The following is a 10748-nucleotide window of genomic DNA, read 5'->3' as shown; positions in this document are numbered from 1 at the left end:
GCTGGACGGAGGGCCTGGTCTATTTAATGTCCTCTGGAATCGTGAGAGGTAAACTAGGTAGAGCAACGATGAGAAGAGAGACCATCATAATCCTCACACTATATTTCCATAGAAACCTCCATTCACCATGGTCATTGCTCGTCTGATACAGCAGAATGGATTTGAGCCTGGAGATGGATAGACCTGTGAGTGTACCTAAGTGCTCCAACTTTCTAGCTCAGGGTTCTTGGGAAAGAGTTATATTAACTTCCCGAACCTCAGTTTCCTTAGCTCTAAAATGAGGCTAAGACTATTTTGCTGGGACACTGTAAGGATTAAATTAGATAAGCTATGTAAAGCTCTATATCTGTTATACTGTAGGAGTTTGATAAATGAAAGCCATTGTTTTCCCCTTGTTGTTATGTATATACGTTTATGACTCTATCTCTTTCTTAGACTTTGAGGTCCTCAAACAAAGGGACTACACCTGACAGGCCTTATGTTTTTCTGTGAGTTCAGCAAGTCAGGAACAGAATGTGCACCCAATAAATGTTTATTGAATAAATGGAAGTTAGTCACCCAAAGACTTGTAGACAAGGGGCAATCTCTTTGCTTGCCTTAAAAGCCCACAAGAGGTCAAGCTTTTGACAATCATTCTATGTTGAACTTTATTTTATGTGTTTGTTTGTTTTCTGGATTTTTACTGATAGGAAATTAGAAACTCATAGTGTGTTTTTGAACTGTTTTTGCTCTCTGTTGTGTCACAAAATGAGAAGGAAGACACATTAATTCTCACAGGTACTGAAAGCTCTAAAAACATGATACATTGTGTGTCACAAAATGGTACTTTTCAGGTTTGTCTTGTTTTCTTTTAAGGTACTAACAATTATTAAGGAAAAAGCAGGCTGCTCAGGGACCTTATCTTCTAGGTTTTGGAAGTGATTTAATGGGAAACTGTCCTCTTGTTATATCGTCTCCTTGTCTTCTCAGAGGGAAGACACTGTGCTCTAGCAGTGTCTTTGAAAAGAAAGAGCCTGTCTTTGAAAGTCACAATAGACGCTAAGGCTGAGGAAATAGGAGGAAAATGAAACACCCACCCCCCACACACAAACACAAACACACACCATTAGTTCTTTCACACTTTTTTTGAATAAGGAATCCATTACAATACTTTACAGTAGACAAATGGTCTTATGGAGTGTCAACATGTAAGTATTGTAGCAAGAGAAACTTAAATATAATCCATCTTATTTTGCATGTGGGAAATATTTGCTGTATGTGTGAAAGCAAGAGAGTACAGTTTGTGTATGTTTTATGATTTGGCTGTTAGTAGTAACTGACTACATCTGGGAAGCTAGTCAACAAGATAATGGAGAATTTAAGAATCAAAGCAGGCTGCCTCTTCCAAGCAGATGAAGGAAGTCACCAAACATGGCAATTTTTCTGGGGTTCAGCTTTGATACATCATGTGGGCAATTGATGTATCTATATTGCATGGTTGGGTGGGTGCAACAAATCCAGCCTTCCCTAGAGTGGACAACTCTCTTGCCAAGAGTCAGGCTCTCCTCTCTCTGGAAGTGGTACACGGTGCAGCGCTGGAAACCAACTGAGTGTGGGGAGATATGCTCATGGATCTTGACTATAGGGCTTGGCTCTGGAAAAGCCCCAGGCCTTGGCCATGGTCAGAGTATGAGCCCAGCCTGCTGCAATCTGGGAAGCAGCCTCAGCAATCTGCCTTCACAGCTCTACTGTGTGGTAAAGAGCCAGCAGGTGACTGGAACACCACTGAGCAGACATTGCCGAGATCGCCGTGGGCTCTGCAAGCTGTACAGAGGATGGGCTGAGTGGTGTTGGCAAGTGGGGGTCTCTGGTGAATGGGGTTTGGAGGGATGACAGCGTAATCACAGACATGGAAACTGTCCCCATCATGAGAAGTATAGCACTCTCCCTATTCTCTTAAGAGGATAGTTATTATATTCTGATGGAAGCTCTATATTTGAAGATATGAAAGATGCAAATGGTCTGCTGAGTGCCTGTAAATGCCAGGCACTGTGTACCTACCCCAGCAGAGGACACTTGAAGGGCATTCGTGGGAGGGAGAGCATAGCAATCTGTGAGGCTTCAGTTACAGCCATAGATACAGCTATTCCAATTTTCATGTATAGCATAAAGCACTGGTTTGATGTGAACAGTGTTGTGACCCACAGATTTATATTGCAAAATGCACTCTTGCATTGATGGTGAAAGATGATCTGCAGCTGAGATTTCACTATCAATTCTTGTTGAGGGTTTGTCTCTTGTTTAAGATTATTTAGATGTGGATTATCCATGGCTCTCATAGAAAGCAAAGTGACCTAGGGAAATAATGATTCAACAGGAATTTATGGATTGGGTGCTAATTCTACCCTGTAATGTGCTCTTCGCTTTTGTCTCCACAGCTCAGATGAGGGAAATGTATACAAGTCTGTGGTGGAGGTAGAATATGTAGGATGAAAGAGCACGTGAAGGGTCAGTTTCTTCATCTTTCAAACAAGGTCAGTGGAAACCTCCGCCTCACAGTGCGCTGACTGTCAAGGAGATAGCACGGATCACGTGCTTAGCATAATGCTTGGCATGTTTTAAGTGTCCGGTAAATGTTAATTATTTCATTTCAGAAAAATCATAGGTATAAACTTTGGGGACACAAAAATCTTGGCTCCAATTCCAGTTTTGTCACTAACTTGATATGTAACTATGTCAGGGTACTTCTCTAAGGATTGTTTTTTGGGGAATGATATTAGTACATATCTCATAGAGAGTCAATAGATATAAAAATCATCAACAAATGGGAATAATAACAGTGCATACCACATAATATGATGGTAACATTTAAATAGTTATAAAATGTGAGCGCCTCTGGCAATAAAGGGAAACTACTATCAACTATTATTAGGAATTGCCTCCATAAACCACCTGCCAGCTTAGTCCATCAGCTGTTATTGACGGGATTAATGTCTCAACAGACCATTATTGTGCTTTTTATTGTAATCATCAGAGGATGAGTATGAACAGAAATAACATAGCATAGGATAGTTTGAGACTCTTCGTTGCTAGTTTGATCACAAAGACACACCTTCTGTGTGACCATAAGGGCACTGGTTGACCTCCCTGTGCCTTAAGGCATGTAGACATATGCCTTTTGCCCAGCTTCAAAAGCTCCTCACTTACATGGACCTTTTGAAGTTGGGCGTATGGTCTACAGAGTGCACAGTGTGGCCAGAGGCAAATCTGGCTCTTTGTTTAAAAAGAGATCAAAAGCCAAGCCAACATATTGGTTGCTGATCACATGAGCTCAACAAAGCACCCAAATGAGCATGTGTATTTATCTGCAAACCTATGTGTGCATGGAGGTGTACACATGCATTCACACTTATACACATGTGTGCAAAATATACACACACAAACACATGTCCATGGCAACTGTTCCATTAAATGCAATTAGCAATGACTTTCTGATTTTTTTGCTTGTCTGGAATAGCAGATGGATAGAAATTTGAAAATGCAAAATATACACGGTAAAAAAAATTGCAGTGATATTCCTTTAAATATTTCAAACTTGTGTGTGTGAAAAGATCATTCTAAAATATTTTAAGCCTTCAGAGGACAATCCTTTATGACTCTGAATAGCATTGAGGCTGTACTGTATGTACATCCACACAAAATAAACGGAGAGCTGCGTTAGCATCTCCTTCATGGAGGTCCAAACGATTTTCTTCTTGAAACATGGAATGTGCTGCAAAAGTGACACTTAAGACACTGAGCACAAGTTTAGCATATTTTCTTTAGTTACGATTGCATAGTAAAGTTTACAGCTGAAAAGAGAAATGCTGATATTTCTGTTATTTTGCTTTATGAATGTCAAATATTCACATCATTTTGCAGACCAAACACTGAATAATTGCATGATTTTTTTCATCTAGGTGTTTCAGTATTTAAGAATAATTGTCCAAACATGTAGAGATAGAAACCATAATGAGCGTGACAAGAAGTAGATTTATTTTCTTCATTATTTCCAGGTTATTTTGTAGTATTAGGAAATGTTCCCAAATTTTCTTTTTCCTTTATATCTTTAACTAAAGGTAAGATAAAGGAAAGAATGAGAAAAGAAGCATCTGCAATGAAAGGGAGTGGTAAGGGGTATAGGAAAAAAATAAGAGGAACAAAGATTAAAATGTGTTGGGTAGATGGAAATACTAGTGGTCAATGAGAGGGAGGGGTAGGGGGTAAGGTATGTGTAAGTTTTTTCTTTTTATTTATTTTTCTGGAGCAAAGCAAATGTTCTAAAAAATGATCAGGGTGATGAATATACTAGTATGTGATGATACTGTGACCCATTGGTTGTATATCATATATGGAATGTTTTTATATAAAGAATGTTTGTGTTTATATGTTGTTTTGGTTTGTCAATTCAAAAAATAAATAAATAAAATTTAATTAAAAAAAGAAGAATCATCTGTTCTTTGGATATACAGATGCATATTCAGAATTGTTTTTTCTAGAACAGCACTGAGAAGCTTTCTTTGTTGTCCTACTTTTAGCCTCTTTTCCATTTTAAATTTAGAAAATGTGTATACCCAGCAAGCAGCTATTTGCATGGACATAGGAGAGAACCTATTGCTAAAATATACCTTTGAACTTATATTTTCTAATTATCCATGTACAAATAACTTTCAGCAACAATTTTAATTTCAGATTTTGAGTATTGAAAGCAAGATGATGAGTTCAGAATGTGCATGATACTTATTTAAACCTTACAGAAGAATCCACTAGCAGTGAGAAGTGCTTACAGAAGTTACTACCCAAAGGTTTTAGCAGAGAAACGTTCCTTTATAATAGTTATGAAAGACACACTGCTTTTGTAATTTACGGAAGTTCAGCTTTAGAACAAGCTGTTTCTTTTATGTACAAAGCTAGCAATTCACAGGTCCCAGCTGAAATGTATTTTTTGTTGTTGTTAGAAGGCTTCAAAGATAGGGCATTTGGAAATTCCTTAATTAGATTGAAGAGTTTAGTCAAACAGTGAGTTCTCTTCGTAACCAGAATGTATTTATTTGGCAGTTGCTTTATTTAGTGATGCTCATTTCACACTGTGAATAACTAACAAAAACTGTAATATGCTAGCACTCCAATAGCTTTTTTCTTTTGAAAACAGAAAGCAAAGGTATCAGAGGAGATTTATGGAGAGTGGCTCAAATTGAAACCTATTTGGAAGCACCTTTCCTATTTGCACAGCTAAACATCATTGTGTTTCATTTTAAATGAAGGGGAACACAGACAGATAGCTCCAAGTCTGAAACACACATTAGGATATGTTTCTATAAAAACACATTACCCAATCAGCATTCATAGAGGGCTGCCAGCTCTGGAAGACTTGCGTGCCCACGGGTCATCCCTGGGGGACAGGCTGTATATAAATACCAACTGCCAGTTCACAGTTTGTGCAAATATAAACTCTGTTAGGCCAAGATAACATGTATATAGTGTGACATGGCACTACCTAGCGATGTACTTGTGGACCTCAATATATCTACTGCTTGACATTACTTCAGTTCACACTAAAGTCGCACATTATTTGCAGACAAATTGGTAAAAGAAAGTAACTGCAAGAAATGAACAATAACAGCAACCTTCCAGAAAGCCATACGGGGAAGAAAGAACTGTATGACATCTGCATAACTTGAACATCCTTTTGTTTCATGGGACATTAATGAGAAAAGGAAGAGAGCTTTGGCCTTCATGTCCAATAGTATTTGGTTCAGTAAATATTTGTTGAAAAAGTGACAAGTCCTTTGGCTTCTAATTTTTCTGACTCAAATCTATGCCACTCCTTTCCCCCATGGCCACTGCTGATAACTCAGTTCACAAATTCCCTGTTTTGGGGATGATTAAAATAGCTTTTCAATTGATTTTCTGGAGTTGACAGTCTCCTTTGTCCCATCTGTTTTAAAATAAGCTTATCCACTGGTTTTCTTGCATTGCCCCCCACCATAAGTTTGAATGAAATTATTTCCTAATTGTTTTCCCTGCCGTCCAGACCAGTCAGTTGTACCTCTATACTATCACTCCATATTGTATTTCTGAATTTTTCCATTTATCATAATTAAAATTATGTAAATAATGGAATGATTCATTTTTAATGCTGTCTCCTTTGCAAGAACGTAAGTTCCACAAGATCTTATGTTCCTAGCAGGATTCCAAGTGCTTAGTGCACGGCTTTCAATACATAGGTTTATAAATTAGCTCACTAGCTAGCAAGACACATAGATATGGACAGACGTTCACACATCTGTGCCTTTATATGGTCACATTGTTCTGCTCTCCAAAAGACCATGACCCAGAAAGCGAGAGTTGAGGACTGCTGTATCGTCATTGAAGCTGATATTCATATTCATTCTCTGTGCAGATGCACTCTTGTGATAGTACCTTCTTTTTTTCCTTATGATACATACAGCCCCTTGACCATATCATTTATTCCATCTACATAGTGATGATTTCTGAATCTGTATCTCCCAACAGGACTTCTTGCCTGAGTTCCAGATGTTGACCTGCTTTCTGGACATCTTCAGTTAGATGTCTGGGGTATATATATACTTGTTAATTTTTCATCAAATGGTTTCTCTTTCTCCTGGTTATGTCTCCAGATCAAATTTTCCAGCCTTTTTTGTGATTAGGGATAGCCATGTTGGTGAAGTTCTAGTTAAACTAGTGTTGTGTTACATGTACCATTTGTAGATCCTGGTCCATGAAACCTCCCTCTACTCTCTACTTCCCTGAATGCTGATGGATGCTGGGTGGCCCCAGGGCAAGGCCAGAACACTGATGGAAGAAGCTTGGGTCTCTTAATAACTGTGTAGAGAGGAGCTATGCCATCCACCTTAATTGGGCTTTACAGAGAGAAGAAATAGTTTTGCTTTGTTAAGCCGTTGAAATTTTGCAGTTGCTTGTTACAGCAGTTGACCAAATCTGTCTAAATCATATTTCCCCCCAAATCAATTTTCCCTCTGGCATCTCTGATTTGTGTTAATGGCACTTCACTGTTGCTCTTTTAGATTGCTTTGCGTTCCCCTTGAGTATTTTCCCTCATCTCTTACTCCTGGTCAGCCCACATCCCTTTCTCTTGATTCCCAGTCTTACTGTTCCAGGCAGTTATCATCCCTTCTTGAATGGTCTATTAAAATAACATCCTGGCTAGTCTTTTTGATTTCTGTCATGCCTGCTTCCCTTCTATCCTCCATACTGTCTCCCTTTTTTTTCCTAAAATACATAGACCCTATAGTTCTTTTACTTTAAAAATGTTATGTCCCTTTGTTACTTCAAAATGAAGTCAAATTTCTTTAACATGTCATCCATTTAACCCCCCTCCTAATTTATCTATTCCCTAACCACTTTTCTCTTGCATTTCCAATGACATAACCCTGGCTCTAAAAACAGAAGCATACTTTACCTCTAATACTGCACATATTTCCATCTTTTTAATTTTTTGTATATGTCATTTACACAGCCAAAAATGCCCTTTCCCTCTATTTTCTGCTTGATGTAATTTCATTTTTTAAAAAAATATGGAATGTTTAATGAATTTGTTATCATCCTTGCTCAGGGGCCGTGCTAATCTTCTGTGTATCATTCCAATTTTAGTATATGTGCCACCAAGGCAAGCACATAATTTCATTCTTTTAATAAGATCTAATTAAATAATCATCTTTTTATTTTCTTAACTCGCAAATTTAGATAATAGTTTTTTCCTCTGTGATCTCACGGTACTTCAAGTTTTTTTTTATTGTTGTACTTAGTATTTCAATTGTCTCAGTGCCTACGTCTCCCAATTGACCATGAGCTCCTAGGGGGCAAGACATGGGTCTTATATATCTTAGGTATTCTGGACCTACTTTGGTGAGTGGCAGCAAAGAAAGAACGCAAAAAAGCTTTCTTGAATAAATTTTGAATTATCATATACTTCACTATCCCAGAAAAATGCGTTCTTATTTTCGACATTGGGACTAGCTCAATAGGACTGTGTAAATCTTTCTTATCTCACAATAACTATGATAATAAAGACTAATCTGTTTCAATAATAATAAAAATTACTGACATTTAATGAATGCTTATTATGTGCTAGGGACTGTGCTAAATTATTTGTGTGTTTTATCTTGTTTAATCCTCACAATAATTTTATGGAGTTAATATCATCATTATCTCCATTTTAAAGAGTACTTTGTTGGCTTAATTCCATGTGCAGTTATGAATAAAGAATAGTTGTGAGAAAAGTATCCTCATATAGGGGCTATTGATTTCACCCCTAAGGTGACAACCGATTTGAGAAATTCCCAAGGTCATTTTCAACTCTGGTATATGTTAGAAGTCTACTCCTTATAAATATATATGGGATTGTTCTAGTCTGTTAGCTGCCAGAGTGCAATATACCAGAAATGGAATGGCTTTTAAAAGGGGGAATTTAACGAGTTGCTACTTTATAGTTCTAAGGCTGAAAAAAATATCCTAATTAAACAAGTCTATAGAAATGTCCAATCTAAGGCATCCAGGGAAAGAGACCTTGGTTCAAGAAGGCCAATGAAGTTCAGGGTTTCTCTCGTAAGTGGAAGGGCACATGGCAAACACAGTCAGAGTTTCTCTCTCATCTGGAAAGGCACATGGTGAACATGGTCAGGATTCCTCTCTCATCTGGAAGGGCACATGGCGAACATGGCATCATCTGCTAGCTTCTCCTGGCTTCTTGTTTCATGAAGCTCCCCAGGAGGCATATTCCTTCTTCATCTCCAAAGGTCACTGGCCGGTGGACTCTGCTTCTCATGGCTATGTCGTTCTGCTCTGCTCTCTCTGAATCTCTCATTCTCCAAAATGTTTCTTCTTTTATAGGACTCCAGAAACTTATCAAGACCCACTGAAATGGGTAGAGACGTGGGGTAACCTAATCCAGTTTAACAACCACTCTTGATTAAATCATATCTCCAGGGAGATGATCTGATTACAGTTTCAAACATACAGTATTGAATAGGGATTATTCTGCCATTACAAAATGCGATTTTGATTAAAACATGGCTTTTCTAGGGGACACACATTCTTTCAAACCAGCATAGGGATAATATGGAAACTGGGAAATTTCATTCAAAATTATTTTAAGATGAAGTTCTTGCAATCTTTATGTTTTAATGAGGTCCCTCTGATAGCACTGAAGATGGCTAAGTACAGAGTAAATCTGAGCAAATGACACGCATGTTAAGGACATCTAGAAAAGTCAAGTGCATTGTTCTGAGATTTTTGACTATACTAGAAACTCTCCTGAAGGTTTGAATTGCAGTCCATAATTCAAAGAACTTCAAAGGTAAGCGGTGGTAGGATATCAAACAACCAGCTGAAGAACACCTCAGTCATGGGCATATTGCACAGTTTCAGAGCACATTCACAGGCAAGCCAGGTCTGTTGTATCTGAATATTGCCTAGAACTGGGCTAAATCAGTTATGTATGATATTTATGTACTAAATGAAAACTTAAATAATAATAATAAAAGACAAATAAGTGGAATCCTTTCTGTTTTTCAATAGTCAGGAGAAATTATTGCCAGCAGTTTAATAGAATATCACTTATGCCAGCCCAGAGGGCTGAAGGCAGATTTCCTTTGATTTAGGAACTTCTAGTTGAATGGGAAGAGAAAACAAATAGGCTCAAAGCAGTATTTGTAGGAAATTTTTTTCCAAATTATTTCTTTGATATGTCATTCTCCTGTTCAAAAAATTACAGTGTTTCCATATTGGGGATTGAATCGTGTCCCCGACAAAAGGCCAGTTCAGATCCCAATCCCTGGTCCCATGGGTGTGAACTGATGAACTCATTTGTAAATAAGACCTTTGAAGATGCTACTAGTTAAGATGAGCCCAAACTGAATGAGAACTCAATCCACTATGGCTGAACTCCTTACAGGCAAAAGAAATTTGACACAGAGAGAAAAGCCACGGGGAGCAGTCAGAAGCTGAAAGTCAATGGAACCTGGAAGAGGAAGGAGAAGATGCTGCCATGTGTCTTGCTTGCCATGAGATGGAAAAGCCAAGGACCAAAGATCACCAGCAGCCAGACCCAAATGCCATAGTCTTCAGGGAGAAAGCAAGACCTTGCTGATGCCTCAATGTTGGACTTCTTCTAGCCTCAAACCTGTGATCCAATAAATTCCAGTTGTTAACCAACCCATTGCATACTGTTAAAATACACCCCATTTCCCGAACCCCTTGATCTTGTTTTCGTGCCCCCCACTACATTGTTTTCAGTCTTCCATGCTTATCATTGCCATCCCATCTGGTCAACAACTGCCAAACTCACGGGGCTTTGCTGTTCTCTCCCATACTCTCTACTTGTCCAAAACCTACTCATCTGTAATTACCTAGCTCATATTCCATCTGTACCCTGGAAACTCTCCCAGACCATATCTGTTAGAAATATTCTCTCTGTCTTAACCATCTAATCCCTATTGAACACTTACTCACCACTTTTCACTACTACCTTATGCATTTTCCATCTTTAGAGGTATTGTCCCATCTTTCCAATTATATTGTAAGCTTGTGGAGTTTAAGGCATACATCTTTTATGTTCCAGAATCCCCATAGTAAGGGGTAAGGGAAACTACCATTTATCAAACTCCTGCTGTCTGCCAGACACTGTACTGGAGTCTTCGTATACATTGTTAGTTCTCACAGCAATCTTATGTGTTATGTATTATTAA

The 10748-nt window shown here is 38.2% G+C and overlaps 1 non-coding gene across 1 annotated transcript; it reads right to left on the bottom strand.

The window, feature by feature from the left end:
* Nucleotides 1–7571: 7571 nt before the first annotated feature.
* Nucleotides 7572–7677, bottom strand: LOC143681855 (U6 spliceosomal RNA). The gene has a single exon (XR_013174909.1). It is a non-coding gene; the product is annotated as a U6 spliceosomal RNA (small nuclear RNA).
* Between the last annotated feature and the right edge of the window lie 3071 nt (nucleotides 7678–10748).

This window comes from Tamandua tetradactyla, chromosome 4 (genome assembly GCF_023851605.1).
Source record: "Tamandua tetradactyla isolate mTamTet1 chromosome 4, mTamTet1.pri, whole genome shotgun sequence".
In the NCBI taxonomy this organism is placed as follows: Eukaryota; Metazoa; Chordata; class Mammalia; order Pilosa; family Myrmecophagidae; genus Tamandua; species Tamandua tetradactyla.
The sequence above is the reverse complement of the archived record's forward strand: the minus strand, read 5'-3'. Positions and strand labels throughout refer to the sequence as shown.